The sequence below is a fragment of the Hyperolius riggenbachi genome, chromosome 5, assembly GCF_040937935.1.
Source record: "Hyperolius riggenbachi isolate aHypRig1 chromosome 5, aHypRig1.pri, whole genome shotgun sequence".
NCBI classification, from domain to species: domain Eukaryota; kingdom Metazoa; phylum Chordata; class Amphibia; order Anura; family Hyperoliidae; genus Hyperolius; species Hyperolius riggenbachi.
In genome coordinates, this window is record NC_090650.1 from 88,198,885 (window position 1) to 88,214,267 (window position 15,383).

The following is a 15,383-nucleotide window of genomic DNA, read 5'->3' on the forward strand; positions in this document are numbered from 1 at the left end:
ATTTTGTTGTTTTTAAACCTTTGACCCAAGTCACATAAAAAATAGGTAGGGACAAACTCAATCCAACATAAAAAGTAATTTTAAAAATTATGATTAAACTCAGGAAAGTTTTAGCAAACTACATGGGACATATGTGGTAACATTTTAACCGTGATCAGTAAAAGAATAGATTTTAGGATGATTTAGGGTTGAGGCCCATGTCTTGTGTACAATGAGAAAGTACAAACCCACAAAACAGAAAAAACACCTTTATTTCCAAATACAATATTGTCAACATACATTGTACTAGGAACTGATCGAAATGTTGTCAAAACCAGGATGGATAAGCAAATACAATTTGTGGGTTTAACTTAGAGTTAGAGGAATTGATGAGGGAAGCCCTCGATTTGCAATATATCTTATATTGTACACAACAGCACACAAATGTTTTCGAGCACCTCTCTCTTTCTCAGGTGTACCTGCGGAAGAGCGAGGAGCTAAAAAATGTTTGTGTACTGTTGTGTACAATATAAGATACATTGCCAATCAAGAGTGCTTCCCTCGTCAATTTCTTTGATTGCATCTCAGTGTGGAGTGGTGAACCACAAAGGGTAAGCACTGGCAGCCAGGTGAAAAGGTTCCGTGGAAGGAGGTTGAGAAAGGGTCATCTTTTGTGAGGTAATTACTAAACAAAAATATCACCCATTAATACCCTGCACACAAACTTGTATGCCCCTGCCAGGCAAATGGTATTTTTTAAAAGGAAATATATATGGCAGCCTCCATATTCTTCTCACTTCATTTTTCCTTTAAGTGTAAATAGGGCCTAAGAGGGCAGCAGCTGTCATACATCTAAATACTTCCCAGCCTTGATTAAGCAGTGTCATCACACGAAACACTATAAAGCCAAATAAATGCACAGATCTATATCTTTCAAAGCAAGCCTCCACAATTATAATAATTATCAATGGAAATTCTCATAATGCACAGCCATGACCAATTGACCATTTCTCTTTAAATACTTTTTATTCCGACAGACTTGCAAACTTTTTAATATAAACATTTCGTCCATCATTTGGTTTATATTTAGCCGTCCTATGAGAAGTCCCGCAGCTTTTTTTTCCAGTAATAAGCAACAGTTGTACCTTCAGAACACATTGGCATTATGGCATAATTTCACAATGAGCAACAATCTCGATATAATGTGGCCATTTCAGGGGATCTATTGAAGTTTGATTTCTCCCATCATCTCCGAGCTGAGAAAGAAAATGAGGATATTCACCAAAACAATGTAAGTAGCGTTGCTTATGTTACTGTGCACTTTACCATGATTGCAACCATTGTGTAAGGAAATCTATTGTTTGCCATGTGAATAGAATGAAATTTGCTTCGACTTATGTATTACCTAATTATAATTGGCACACTGTATAGTTCTGCATCTTGCTGAACGCGCTGGATTGTCAGGCTGATTGAGGAGCCCCAGAGCTTAACATTTGTGATGTGTACCCTCAGCACACACGGCTTGTTTGGAACACAATTCAGAGTTGCCGGTAGTAATGTAGAGCGGGATATTTCAGGCATTGTACACACGTGTCATCATAATGGAGCTCGTTAGCTCTGCCTCTTGAGAAATGCTTGCAGCCCAATAAAAACAAACGCTAAACGAGGCAGCGGCTTTAGGCAGCCTTCAAATGTATGCTTCTGATTTGCGGCCGCATTTGTGCGCTTTTTTTTTTTGTGTGTGTGTGCATGTTTCGTATGCTATTTATTTGTACATACCAATGAAGCTTATTTCTCTGAAATGTTATGTAAAGTAATTTAAAAACAAACTGTAGTTTTAGGCCTCTTTCACAATGTAATGTTAAAGTCACATGTTAGAAAATGTTTCATCGCAGACTAACGCACAGCAATACTAAGTCTGTGCGACATTCACAGTGCACACGATGCGTTTGTGTGTAACATGTAGCACAGTGGTTCCCAACCTTTTTGGTGTCGTGACACATCAAACCAAACGTTCAGATCTCCGTGACACGTAGACTAAATGCATGTACTGAGAGACAGCGTTTCCCCACTAAATGCACATAAGAGACAACGTTTCACCAGTAAATGCAGGTAATGACAGCCAGCCTTTCACCAGTAAATGCACGTAATGAGAGACAGCGTTTCCCCAGTAAATGCACATAATAAGAGACAGCTTTTCACCAGTAAATGCACATAATAAGAGACAGCTTTTCACCAGTAAATGCACATAATAAGAGACAGCTTTTCACCAGTAAATGCACATATTAAGAGACAAGCTTTTCACCAGTAAATGCACATAATGACAAACAGCCAGTTGTCCCCAGTATATGTAGCCAGGGATATATGTGCCCAGTATATGTAGCCAGAGGTATATGTCCCCAGTATATGTAGGCAGGTGTATATGTGGCCAGTATATGTAGGCAGGTGTATATGTGCCCAGTATATGTAGTCAGGGGTATATGTGCCCAGTATATGTAGGCAGGGGTATATGTGCCCAGTATATGTAGGCAGGGGTATATGTGCCCAGTACATGTAGCCAGGGGTATATGTGCCCAGTATATGTAGCCAGGGGTATATGTGCCCAGTATATGTAGCCAGGGGTATATGTGCCCAGTATATGTAGCCAGGGGTATATGTGCCCAGTATATGTAGCCAGAGGTATATGTGCCCAGTATATGTAGCCAGGGGTATATGTGCCCAGTATATGTAGCCAGAGGTATACGTGCCCAGTATATGTAGCCAGGTGTATATGTACCCAGTATATGTAGCCAGGGGTATATGTGCCCAGTATATGTAGCCAGGGGTATATGTGCCCAGTATATGTAGTCAGGTGTATATGTGCCCAGTATATGTAGCCAGGGGTATATGTGCCCAGTATATGTAGCCAGGTGTATATGTGCCCAGTATATGTAGCCAGGGGTATATGTGCCCAGTATATGTAGCCAGGTGTATATGTGCCCAGTATATGTAGCCAGGGGTATATGTACCCAGTATATGTAGCCAGGGGTATATGTGCCCAGTATATGTAGTCAGGGGTATATGTGCCCAGTATATGTAGGCAGGGGTATATGTGCCCAGTATATGTAGCCAGGGGTATATGTGCCCAGTATATGTAGTCAGGTGTATATGTGCCCAGTATATGTAGCCAGGTGCCCTTCCCAGGAGGAGAGAGCCAGGGAAGGAGAGCGGCACCTCAGGGTGCTCTCCCTCCCTCACTCTCTCCTCCGGAACGAAGTGCGGTGGCTGGCAGAGGGGCGGAACTTACCTTCCGTGTCTCCGTCTGGTCTCGTCGAAGGCGCAGGATGATTTGCCACTACTCTGGTCTGATCCAGACCAGAGCAGCAGCTGCGGCACCAGAACTTCCGGCGCTTGGAGCGACACGGAAGGTAAGTCCCGCCCACTGCAAACGCCTGACCGTAGTTCGTTCCAGAGGAGAGAGCGAGGGAGGGAGAGCACCCTAAGGTGAGGGAAGGGGGGGGAGATGGCCCCCTTCTCCGCCGCTATATAGTAGCCAGGGGTATATGTGCCCAGTATATGTAGCCAGAGGTATACATGCCCAGTATATGTAGCCAGGTGTATATGTACCCAGTATATGTAGCCAGGGGTATATGTGCCCAGTATATGTAGCCAGGGGTATATGTGCCCAGTATATGTAGCCAGGTGTATATGTACCCAGTATATTTAGCCAGGGGTATATGTGCCCAGTATATGTATCCAGGGGTATATGTGCCCAGTATATGTAGTCAGGTGTATATGTACCCAGTATATGTAGCCAGGGGTATATGTGCCCAGTATATGTAGTCAGGGGTATATGTGCCCAGTATATGTAGGCAGGGGTATATGTGCCCAGTATATGTAGCCAGGGGTATATGTGCCCAGTATATGTAGTCAGGTGTATATGTGCCCAGTATATGTAGCCAGGTGCCCTTCCCAGGAGGAGAGAGCGAGGGAAGGAGAGCGGCACCTCAGGGTGCTCTCCCTCCCTCACTCTCTCCTCCGGAACGAAGTGCGGTGGCTGGCAGAGGGGCGGAACTTACCTTCCGTGTCTCCGTCTGGTCTCGTCGCAGGCGCGGGATGATTTGCCACTACTCTAGTCTGATCCAGACCAGAGCAGCAGCTGCGGCACCAGAACTTCCGGCACTTGGAGCGACACAGAAGGTAAGTCCCGCCCACTGCAAACGCCTGACCGTAGTTCGTTCCAGAGGAGAGAGTGAGGGAGGGAGAGCACCCTAAGGTGAGGGAAGGGGGGGAGATGGCCCCCTTCTCCGCCGCTGCCCACAGCTCTCCTTCCACTGCGCTGCTTTCCTCCGAGAGCTGACACTGCGACACATACCCGAAGCTGCCGCGACACATGTATGTGTCGCGGCACATGGGTTGGGAACCACTGAATAGCGTTATGAGAAAGTGGTGCATGCTGTGCGTTTAGAAATGAATCTGCTGCGTTATTTGTGTTGCACATGCTCAGTAATGTTTTTACTGCGCATGCGTTACATTTTTTTAAATGTAATGCATGCGCCGTATTCGTTCCACTGTAAATACTTGTGTTTATTTTGTTATTGCGCATGCTCCAGTTGTTTTTCTTTATATTTTTGGGGGGATTTTTGTTTATTTGTAGTATCGGAAGTAATCACTGTTATAACGTGAATCTTAATTTGTTTATTTTTTGTTCGTTTTTAATGTGGAACATTAACCAAACAGCCCACAATGCTAAGCCAAAAAAATGTTAAACTATAGTCATCACTGTGCGACGAAAACGGCGCACCAAGAGACGCATAAGGAAAGACGTCATAACACTTAACGCAGTGTTAAAGAACGCACAATAACGTCCAAGTTAAAGTCTATATGCGTTGCATTAGGGCCGCATTGTGCGACCTTAACGTCGCACTGAAACGCAATGTCCTACTGGGAAAGAGGCCTTACTGTTAAAAAAGGAACAGTAGTCAAAATAACATAATGAATATTTTTTTTTTACAATTTTTATTTATAAATGATTTAGGCCCTGTTCACAGTGGTCAGTTGCATTGCAGAATAATTCTGCATGCCAACTCACTGCCCATACAACTCTATGGGCCTGTTCACAGACAGTTACGAATCGCATTATTGTAACTCGCTGCATGCAGGCTTTGTATTAATGTCTTTGGCCAGTCCCATTGCAGTTCACAGCCGTTATAACACATGAGTTATCCAATTGACCACTGTGAACCTAGCCTAAGTCAGTGCTTGCTCATTGTAAAATCTTTCCCCTCCCTGATTTGCAATCTGAAATGTATCACAGACGGCAACATCTTCAGTATTGGCAGGTGATCTCTGTGGAATGAGAGTTTTAAAGCCAGTAGCAAAGATCTCTGGTCTCCCAGAATGCTCAGGTGGGGGGTGGGATTCTGCATAATAAACAGCCTATATGTGACAACAGAATGAGTTTCTGATGCTGAAACATGGGCATAGAAATAGCCATAGCAGCTGCTATGGGGCCCTAAAGAATAGGGGGCCCAGGTGGTACTTAATGTATTCACCATTAACTTTCTTGTGTTTCTCCACCCTCTGATTTTGTCTCAGTGTCCACGAACTATGTGCAGTGTTGAAGGCATGAGACTGTAAACTGCCCAATTATCTCATATCATAGGGCAGGGGCAGGTGGCATTGCATAAGAATGCTTCCATCTGAGGGCCCCATGAAAGTTTTGCTATGGGGCCCCATGATTCCTACCTACGCTACTGTGCTAAAACCAGAATATTTAACTCAAAAGTGGGTATCCTGAATAATTTACTGCATTTTGCTATACAGTATGTCTTTAAATTCAGTGTACATAATTTTCATACCAAATGCAAATTTTCGGTGTTTCCATGGACTTTTAATTCATGCGGTTTGCACAATGAGAAAATGCAGCACCGCCTGCCATTTTAAAAATGCCGAAAAAATGGATCAGAAAATTTTCACAATAATTCAATGCATGTGAATTCTGTTAAAGTGAATGGAAACCAGTTTTTAAATAAAAAAGTCAGATACTCACCTAAGGAGAGGGAGGCTCTGGGTCCCACAGAGCATTCCCTCTCCTCTACCAGTCCTCGTCGTTGCGCTGGCTCCCCCGTAGCGGTATTCAACCATTTCGGTCAAATACCGCTGTTCCCGGTAGGTACCTTATCTTGATTGGCTCAATTTATGATAGGGAAGTTACCTTCGCCTCTTACTACGCTCCTAATGCCCACCAATCAAATTTCTATTCTCATTTTTTCCAGGTCCTCACGCGACACGGATCTGGGCAAATCATCATAGCAGGAGACACTAATGTCTCCCTCAACCCTAAATTACGCACACTTGCCGAGAAATGTGTACCAGGGAAATTAATCGCTCACACTTAGTCCAGATTGGACAAACCCTCTGGGTACAAAGATGGAGTACGGTCACTCATGCATAAAACACTAAATAGTTAAAAAAGAGTCCTAATACAGTCGTCTTAACAGTAGAAGCGGTCTATTGGGTCATGAGTGGAGGTCTTCGCTTATCCCCCACAATGGCAAGTCTGCCAGGGTGGTGTAGCTATTCCACATATATGTGCCGCTCCTACAGATACAGAGAAAGTTGCAGTAATCATGCAAGGTCAATGTATTGTAATACCTATGACCTGCAATGATGAAAAGTAAAACTACAACTGTCACTGTAGATGCTGAGGTGGTATAGAACAGTGATTAAGTGCTATTTACAAAGTGGTTGTATATTGTTGATCTGACATGTTTCACCCTAACGGCTTTCTCAAAGATTGCTGTACATATATACAATGAAATAAGTGCACCCTCCACCAACAAAATTCCCCCCAGCAGCAATAGCCCCAGTCAGAGCTGAAGCACCGAGTTCGGTGCGTGTTTAAATACTACTGAAGATATGTTGACCACCCTTTTGGGGTGTGTCCGCTATGTATTGCTCATACCTGTTCGGTGGTGGCATAGTGGGGGACGGTGTGCTCTCAATAACACTAAGGGCAGCGTATGTGTGCCCCCGAACAAGCGCCGTCTATACAGAGCGGCAGGATTGGTGACGCCGCCGCACTTCCGCTTAGCGGCGGCGTCACTTCCGGTAATGGTGTTCCCTTGGTTACTGAGGACGCCGGTAGAGGTAAACAAAGCGTCCTAGTCAGGGACAGAGACGGGGAGACCAATCGGTCATAGGCTCCTTGCAAAATATGACAAGCCCATATGCGCGCATGTATCAACAGTGATAATTTGCTGATAACGTAGAACGGGGGAATTATTTAGCACACCATAGAAACATGGTAATATACGCCTCCCCAAATGCGTCCAATGTTGCGGGTCCAATATTGCGGGTTGTGATGTGGAAGGTTGTCACCTGTGTTATTTGTATTATAAGTTGCAATGTCTCACTGCAGGGGCTGAGATCTATATAGAACAGGTGGCACACTAGCCATATCCATGCCATATGCGACCATGCGCCCAGTCAGTGCCCACCTGATCTACAGCCCTATGCAGGTGCATTAAAGAGACTCCGTAACAAAAATTGCATCCTGTTTTTAATCATCCTACATGTTCCAAAAGCTATTCTAATGTGTTCTGGCTAACTGCAGCACTTTCTACTATGACAGTCTCTGTAATAAATCAATGTATCTTTCCCCTGTCAGACTTGTCGGCCTGTGTCTGGAAGGCTGCCAAGTTCTTCAGTGTTGTGGTTCTGCTATGAACTCACCCTTCCTGGCCCCTCTATGCATACTGCCTGTGTGTTATTTAGATAAGAGAGAAGAGAGAAGCTGCTCTAATCAGCTGGATAAATCGTCCTCTGAGCTGGCTGGGCTTTCACATACTGAGGAATTACAAACAAGGGCAAAGCTGTTTGCAGGAAGAAAAGAGCAGCATGAAACTTCAGTGCATGGGGGAAAGAAACACACAAATGATCTCTTGAGATTCAAAAGGAATCCTGTATACAGCCTGCTTATGTATGGATGTATTTTCTATGTGTGGACATACTGCACATCAACCTACTTCCTGTTTTGGTGGCCATTTTGTTTGTTTACAAACAAACTTTTAAAAACTGTTTTTAACCACTTTTAATGCGGCGAGGAGCGGCGAAATTGTGACAGAGGGTAATAGGAGATGTCCCCTAACGCACTGGTATGTTTACTTTTGAGCGATTTTAACAATACAGATTCTCTTTAAAAACCGCATCAGGGACTCTGCACGATCGCCTGCCAAGTGGTGCGGCGCAGCGTGCCATGGTCACATTAAATCTTGACGTTATGTGTTGTTATAGGTTATAGGGTTAAGCGCACCGTCATCATATTCATAAGTATTATGCCTAGCAATACACGTCGATCTATAACATAAATAGTGCAGAGACATAGTAGTTAAAGGAAACACGCCAAATTAAAGTCCTCGTTTAAACCGCCTGGAGCAATCGTGTCCAGGCAGGTATATCCACTGGGACTCGATTTGAGTCAATCTTTTGTCCAAATTCCCTCCCCTAATGCTTCTCTGCCAATGTTGAATCCCCCAAAAGGAAATATCAAATCGCGATTGGGGGTGGACTAGATTCATGTGTCTGGCCACCGCTGTATCGTTTTTATGCTTGATGTCTCCTATGTGTTCCAGCACTCTCTCCTTTAGTGCCCGAGTGGTCTTACCTACATATAGGAGATCGCATTTACATTTTGCTGCATAAACCACCGCTTTGGTATTACAGGTGATGAATGACCTGATTTCAAATGATCTACCATTTCTTGGAGCTATGAATCTCTTCACCGTGGGCATGTATTTACACGCTTTGCACTTTCCACAGTGAAAGGACCCGTTTGGTTTGGTAGGTAGCCATGTTTGCACTTGTGTTGGAGTATTAGAAAATGTGCTGTGGACCAATATGTCCTTCAAGTTCAGTGCCCTTCTGTACGTTATAGACGGGTTGGGGGTCAGAAATCTGGACAGGTCTTTGTCTTTTATAAGGATTGGCCAGTAGTGTTTTACTATTTCGAACACCATGTGGGAGTGTTCGGTATAGGTGCCCACAAGCCGTGGTGGTGGACGTTGTGGTGCAGTACTTGTTAGATCCGAACGATTGCTGGCTGGGGTATTGATCAGAGTCTCTTGTCTGGGGGTGCGTTTCGCCCGATCATATGCATTTCTAATAACTGATTCTGGGAAGCCCCTTTGCAGAAATCTCTCAGTTAATAATTTACTTTCCTCCTCAAATGCTTGCTCATTGGAGCAATTTCTGCGAGCCCGCAGAAACTGGCCAATTGGGATGCTTTTTCTAAGGGACCTAGGATGTGAACTGTCCCATTTGAGTAGGGAGTTCGTTGCAGTGGGTTTACGGAAGATGCATGTCTCTATCTTCCCCTGGGCATCTTTCCTGATGTTCAAATCTAAAAAATTGATTTGCGTATCACTCACTTCATAGGTGAATCTCATCCCTATTTCATTAGTGTTCAGTATAGTCACAAAATCAATAAACAAATCGCGAGGGCCCTCCCAGAGAATCAGGATGTCATCAATAAAATGCCCCCAGTAGGTGATGTGTGCTGTATAAAATTCGAGATCTTCGACGAAGACAATGGTGTCCTCCCACCAGCCCAGGAACAGATTTGCAAATGAGGGGGCACATGCCGTCCCCATAGCACTGCCCCTGAGCTGATGGTATGTCCTCCCCCCAAACCAGAATATATTGTGAGTGAGGATGAATGACAATAAACTGATAATGGTAGCATTGTGCTGTTGCAGATGCGTACCCCTAGTTGACAGAAAGTGCTGTACTGCCCTTAACCCCAGATCATGCTGAATATTACTGTATAGGGCCTCAACATCGATACTGGCTAGTAAAGTATGCGGGGCCACTACGAGATCTTGTAGATTGGTCAGGACATCCTTAGTGTCTATAAGATAGGAAGGTAAGGTTTCTACAAATGGACGGAGGAATCTGTCAACATACTGGCTGGTTGTATCAGTCAAGCTCTCCCGTCCTGATACAATAGGCCTCCCTGGTGGTGGAGACCTCTTTTTGTGTATCTTGGGGAGGGCACAGGTGACAACCTTCCACATCACAACCCGCAATATTGGACCCGCAACATTGGACGCATTTGGGGAGGCGTATATTACCATGTTTCTATGGTGTGCTAAATAATTCCCCCGTTCTAGGTTATCAGCAAATTATCACTGTTGATACATGCGCGCATATGGGCCTGTCATATTTTGCAAGGAGCCTATGACCGATTGGTCTCCCCGTCTCTGTCCCTGACTAGGACGCTTTGTTTACCTCTACCGGCGTCCTCAGTAACCAAGGGAACACCATTACCGGAAGTGACGCCGCCGCTAAGCGGAAGTGCGGCGGCGTCACCAATAGTGTTGGGCGAACACCTAGATGTTCGGGTTCGCGAACGTTCGCCGAACATCGCCGCGATGTTCGGGTGTTCGCGCCGAACTCCGAACATAATGGAAGTCAATGGGGACCCGAACTTTCGTGCTTTGTAAAGCTTCCTTACATGCTACATACCCCAAATTAGCAGGGTATGTGCACCTTGGGAGTGGGTACAAGAGGGAAAAAAATATTTGAAAAAGAGCTTATAGTTTTTGAGAAAATTGATTGTAAAGTTTCAAAGGAAAAACTGTCTTTTAAATGTGGAAAATGTCATGTTTCTTTGCACAGGTAACATGCTTTTTTTCGCCATGCAGTCATAAATGTAATACAGAGAAGAGGTTCCAGGAAAAGGGATCGGTAACGCTAACCCAGCACCAGCAGCAGCAGACGTGATGGAACAGGAGGAGGCGCAGGAGGAGAAGGCCACGCTTTGTGAGACATAACAACCCAGGCCTTGCATGAGGACAAGAAGCGTGCGGATAGCATGCTTTGTACTGCCATGCAGTCATAAATGTAATAAAGATAAGTGGTTCAATAAACAGGGACCACGCGGCAACGCTAACCCAGCAGCAGCAGACGTGATGGAACAGGAGGAGGCGCAGGAGGAGAAGGTCACGCTTTGTGAGTCACAACAACCCAGGCCTTGCATGAGGACAAGAAGCGTGCGGATAGCATGCTTTGTACCGCCATGCAGTCATAAATGTAATAAAGATAAGTGGTTCAATAAACAGGGACCACGCGGCAACGCTAACCCAGCAGCAGCAGACGTGATGAAACAGCAGGAGGCGCAGGAGGAGAAGGCCACGCTTTGTGAGACACAACAACCCAGGCCTTGCATGAGGACAAGAAGCGTGCGGATAGCATGCTTTGTACCGCCATGCAGTCATAAATGTAATAAAGATAAGTGGTTCAATAAACAGGGACCACGCGGCAACGCTAACCCAGCAGCAGCAGACGTGATGGAACAGGAGGAGGCGCAGGAGGAGAAGGCCACGCTTTGTGAGACACAACAACCCAGGCCTTGCATGAGGACAAGAAGCGTGCGGATAGCATGCTTTGTACCGCCATGCAGTCATAAATGTAATAAAGATAAGTGGTTCAATAAACAGGGACCACGCAGCATCGCTAACCCAGCAGCAGCAGACGTGATGGAACAGGAGGAGGCGCAGGAGGAGAAGGCCACGCTTTGTGAGACACAACAACCCAGGCCTTGCATGAGGACAAGAAGCGTGCGGATAGCATGCTTTGTACCGCCATGCAGTCATAAATGTAATAAAGATAAGTGGTTCAATAAACAGGGACCACGCGGCAACGCTAACCCAGCAGCAGCAGACGTGATGGAACAGGAGGAGGCGCAGGAGGAGAAGGCCACGCTTTGTGAGACACAACAACCCAGGCCTTGCATGAGGACAAGAAGCGTGCGGATAGCATGCTTTGTACCGCCATGCAGTCATAAATGTAATAAAGATAAGTGGTTCAATAAACAGGGACCACGCGGCAACGCTAACCCAGCAGCAGCAGACGTGATGGAACAGGAGGAGGCGCAGGAGGAGAAGGCCACGCTTTGTGAGACACAACAACCCAGGCCTTGCATGAGGACAAGAAGCATGCGGATAGCATGCTTTGTACCGCCATGCAGTCATAAATGTAATAAAGATAAGTGGTTCAATAAACAGGGACCACGCGGCAACGCTAACCCAGCAGCAGCAGACGTGATGGAACAGGAGGAGGCGCAGGAGGAGAAGGCCATGCTTTTTGAGACACAACAACCCAGGCCTTGCATGAGGACAAAAAGCGTGCGGATATAGCAGCAATGCTTTTTGCCGCCATGCAGTCATAAATGTAATACAGATGAGAGGTTCAATAAACAGGGACTGGAAACGCTACACCATCCCAGATGTTCATTGGTCATGTTACTTGGTTGGGGTCCTGGAGTGTTGCGTAGGCATTTCCAATCCAGGATTGATTCATTTTAATTTGAGTCAGACGGTCTCTGTGGAGAGGCGGATACGCCGATCTGTGACGATGCCTCCGGCAGCACTGAAACAGCGTTCCGACATAACGCTGGCTGCCGGGCAAGCCAGCACCTCTATTGCGTACATTGCCAGTTCGTGGTTTCTAGCTTCGACACCCAATAGTTGAAGGGTGCAGATGGATTGTTCGACACAGCTACGTCATCTGACATGTAGTCCTTGACCATCTTCTCCAGGCGATCGGTGTTGGAGGTGGATCTGCACGCTTGCTGTTCAGTGGGCTGCTGCTGCATGGGTGTCAGAAAATTTTCCCACTCCAAGGACACTGCCGATACCATTCCCTTTTGGGCACTAGCTGCGGCTTGCGTTGTTTGCTGCCCTCCTGGTCGTCCTGGGTTTGCGGAAGTCAGTCTGTCGGCGTACAACTGGCTAGAGGAGGGGGAGGATGTCAATCTCCTCTCTAAAGTCTCCACAAGGGCCTGCTGGTATTCTTCCATTTTGACCTGTCTGACTCTTTCTTCAAGCAGTTTTGGAACATTGTGTTTGTACCGTGGATCCAGAAGGGTATAAACCCAGTAATTGGTGTTGTCCAGAATGCGCACAATGCGTGGGTCACGTTCAATGCAGTCTAGCATGAATTGAGCCATGTGTGCCAGAGTCCTACCAAAATCCTCATCATCCTCTTGTGAGCGTTGTGATAGTTGTTGTGATGCATCATAGTCGTCACCTTCCTCCTGGTCTGCTTCTGCTGACCATTCGCGCTGAATTGTGGAAGTCCAACGTGCACCGCTCTGGCCCTCGTCAGTGGTGGCATGAAATTCCTGCTCCAACTCCAGCTGTTCCTCCTCCTCTTCTTCGTCATAGCTGCTGGGACCAGCGTTCCCTGAGGCGGATGGCCTGATGTTGGTACCATCACGCTGATCGTTTTCTCCTTCAGATTCCCCCAGTTGCATCATGACAGCTGTTTCCTTGATTTTCAACATTGACCTCTTCAGTAAACACAGCAGTGGTATGGTAATGCTGACTGAAGAGTTGTCACTGCTCACAAGCAACGTGGATTGCTCAAAATTTTGGAGGACTTGGCAGAGGTCCAACATGTTGGCCCAATCAGATCCACAGAAGCTTGGCAGCTGTCCGGATGCGCCTCGGTACTGCGCCGTCATGTACTGGACCACTGCACTCTTCTGCTCACAAAAGCGGGCTAGCATGTGCAGCGTAGAATTCCAGCGCGTAGGGACATCACACAGCAAGCGATGGTGGGGGAGATTGAAGCGCTCCTGCATCTTGGCGAGTGCCCCCGAAGCAGTACTGGAATTTCTACAATGTTTGGCCACTCGACGCACCTTCAACAGAAGATCGGCCACGCCTGGGTATGTCCTCAGGAACCGCTGAACTACTAGGTTCATCACGTGCGCCAGGCAAGGGATGTGTGTCAGCTTAGCCAACCTTAAAGCGCGAATGAGATTACTCCCATTATCACACACAACCATGCCCGGTTTCAGGTCCAGCGGTGCCAGCCACAAATCCGTCTGTTCCTTTATTCCCTTCCAAATTTCCTCCCCTGTGTGCTGCTTATCCCCAAGGCAGATCAGCTTCAGCAACGCTTGCTGACGCATGCCAACAGCTGTGCTGCACTGCTTCCATGATCCTACTGCTGCTGGGTTAGCGTTTCCGGATGAGGTACAGCTTTGAGATGCATTGGAGGAGAAGGAGTCAGAGAGGTAGGTGCTGCTGTTGTTATCCAGTGGGAGGGACGGCGGTGCAGCTGTTTGCGGCGTGGGCAACACCCGCGCCGTAGCAGGTGAGGAATCGCTGCCAGGCTCCACAAGGTTCACCCAGTGCGCGGTAAGGGAGATGTATCGACCCTGGCCGAACGCACTCGTCCAGGTGTCAGTGGTGAGGTGAACCTTGCAGGCAACGGCATTCTTCAAGCTTCGGGTTATTTTGCTGACCACGTGCTCATGCAACTCAGGCACTGCAGAGCGCGCAAAGTGGTAGTGGCTGGGAACCACGTAACGTGGGATGGCCACTGACATCATGCCCTTGAAGCTGTTTGTCTCCACCACTCGATATGGCAGCATTTCGCAGGCCAGAAGCTTGGCTATGCTGGCTGTTACTGCCACGGCCCGGGGGTCATTTGCTGGCAATTTCCTCTTGCGCTCAAACATCTCCGACACAGACAACTGAACCGTAGCGCTGCACACGGAAGGGCTGTTGGTTGTTGTGTTTGATGAACACTTGGAGACCTCAAGAGCACTACTCCGGAAAGTGACAGTGTCAGTGTCGTCTGATGTTTGTGAATGTTGTGAACCACGCAATGGCTGGGCTACTGCTGCTGCTGAGGCGGGTCTGGTGGTGAGTCTGGTGAACCCAAGGGAGGCAGTGTTGCTGGTACCCTGTCCTGCCGCGTTTGCCCACAGAGTGGGATGTTTGGATAGCATGTGGCGGCTCATGCTGGTGGTGGAGAGGTTGTTAATACTTTTCCCCCTGCTCAGGCGGGTCTTGCACACCTTGCAAATCGCCATGGTAACATCCTCAGTGCAGTCTTCAAAGAAAGCCCAGACTTTGGAGCACCTGCCTTGCTGGCGATTTCTGTTTGCTCCTCTTTTGCCTCTCACTTGAACTTCCACGCTTGTGGTGCCTGAAATTGCGCGCCGCCTACCTTGTGGCACAAGGCGAACTCGTGCAGCAGTGGGTTCTTCAACAGACTCATCTGTGCTGCTGCTACAACGGCGATGTTCTCGTTCACAAACAAAATCTGGGTCTCTGTCCACATTGTCCATACCCTCCTCTTCCATCTCCTGAAACTCGTCATATGTCATTGTGGGGGGCCGCCGCCGTGGAGTAGAGCTCCCCAGAACAACCTCTGCGCAGCTCACTCCAACGTCGTCTTCCAGATCTTGTCGGCCGACCTCCTGCAATTGCAACCCCTCCTGCCCAACTTGCTCTGGGATTTGGGTTTCCGAGTCCTCCTCGGACTCGCCTTGTATCTCAGTGCGCGGTGCATTTCCCACAGTTAATGGTTGTGAATCCAGGCACAACATTTCTGGCTGTTCCTCC

General features: G+C 47.1%; 1 long non-coding RNA gene across 4 annotated transcripts in view; it reads left to right on the forward strand.

Moving 5' to 3' along the window:
• LOC137519666 (uncharacterized) overlaps window positions 1-15,383 on the forward strand; it is a 187,603-nt gene that overhangs the window by 65,874 nt on the left and 106,346 nt on the right. For 2 of the 4 annotated variants that reach the window (XR_011021069.1, XR_011021072.1), the window contains exon 4: window positions 1,197-1,270. This is a non-coding gene — a long non-coding RNA (uncharacterized lncRNA). Of the gene's footprint in view, window positions 1-1,016; window positions 1,271-15,383 lie in introns of all 4 variants that reach the window. The other 2 variants (XR_011021071.1, XR_011021070.1) reach the window with 2 other exon arrangements.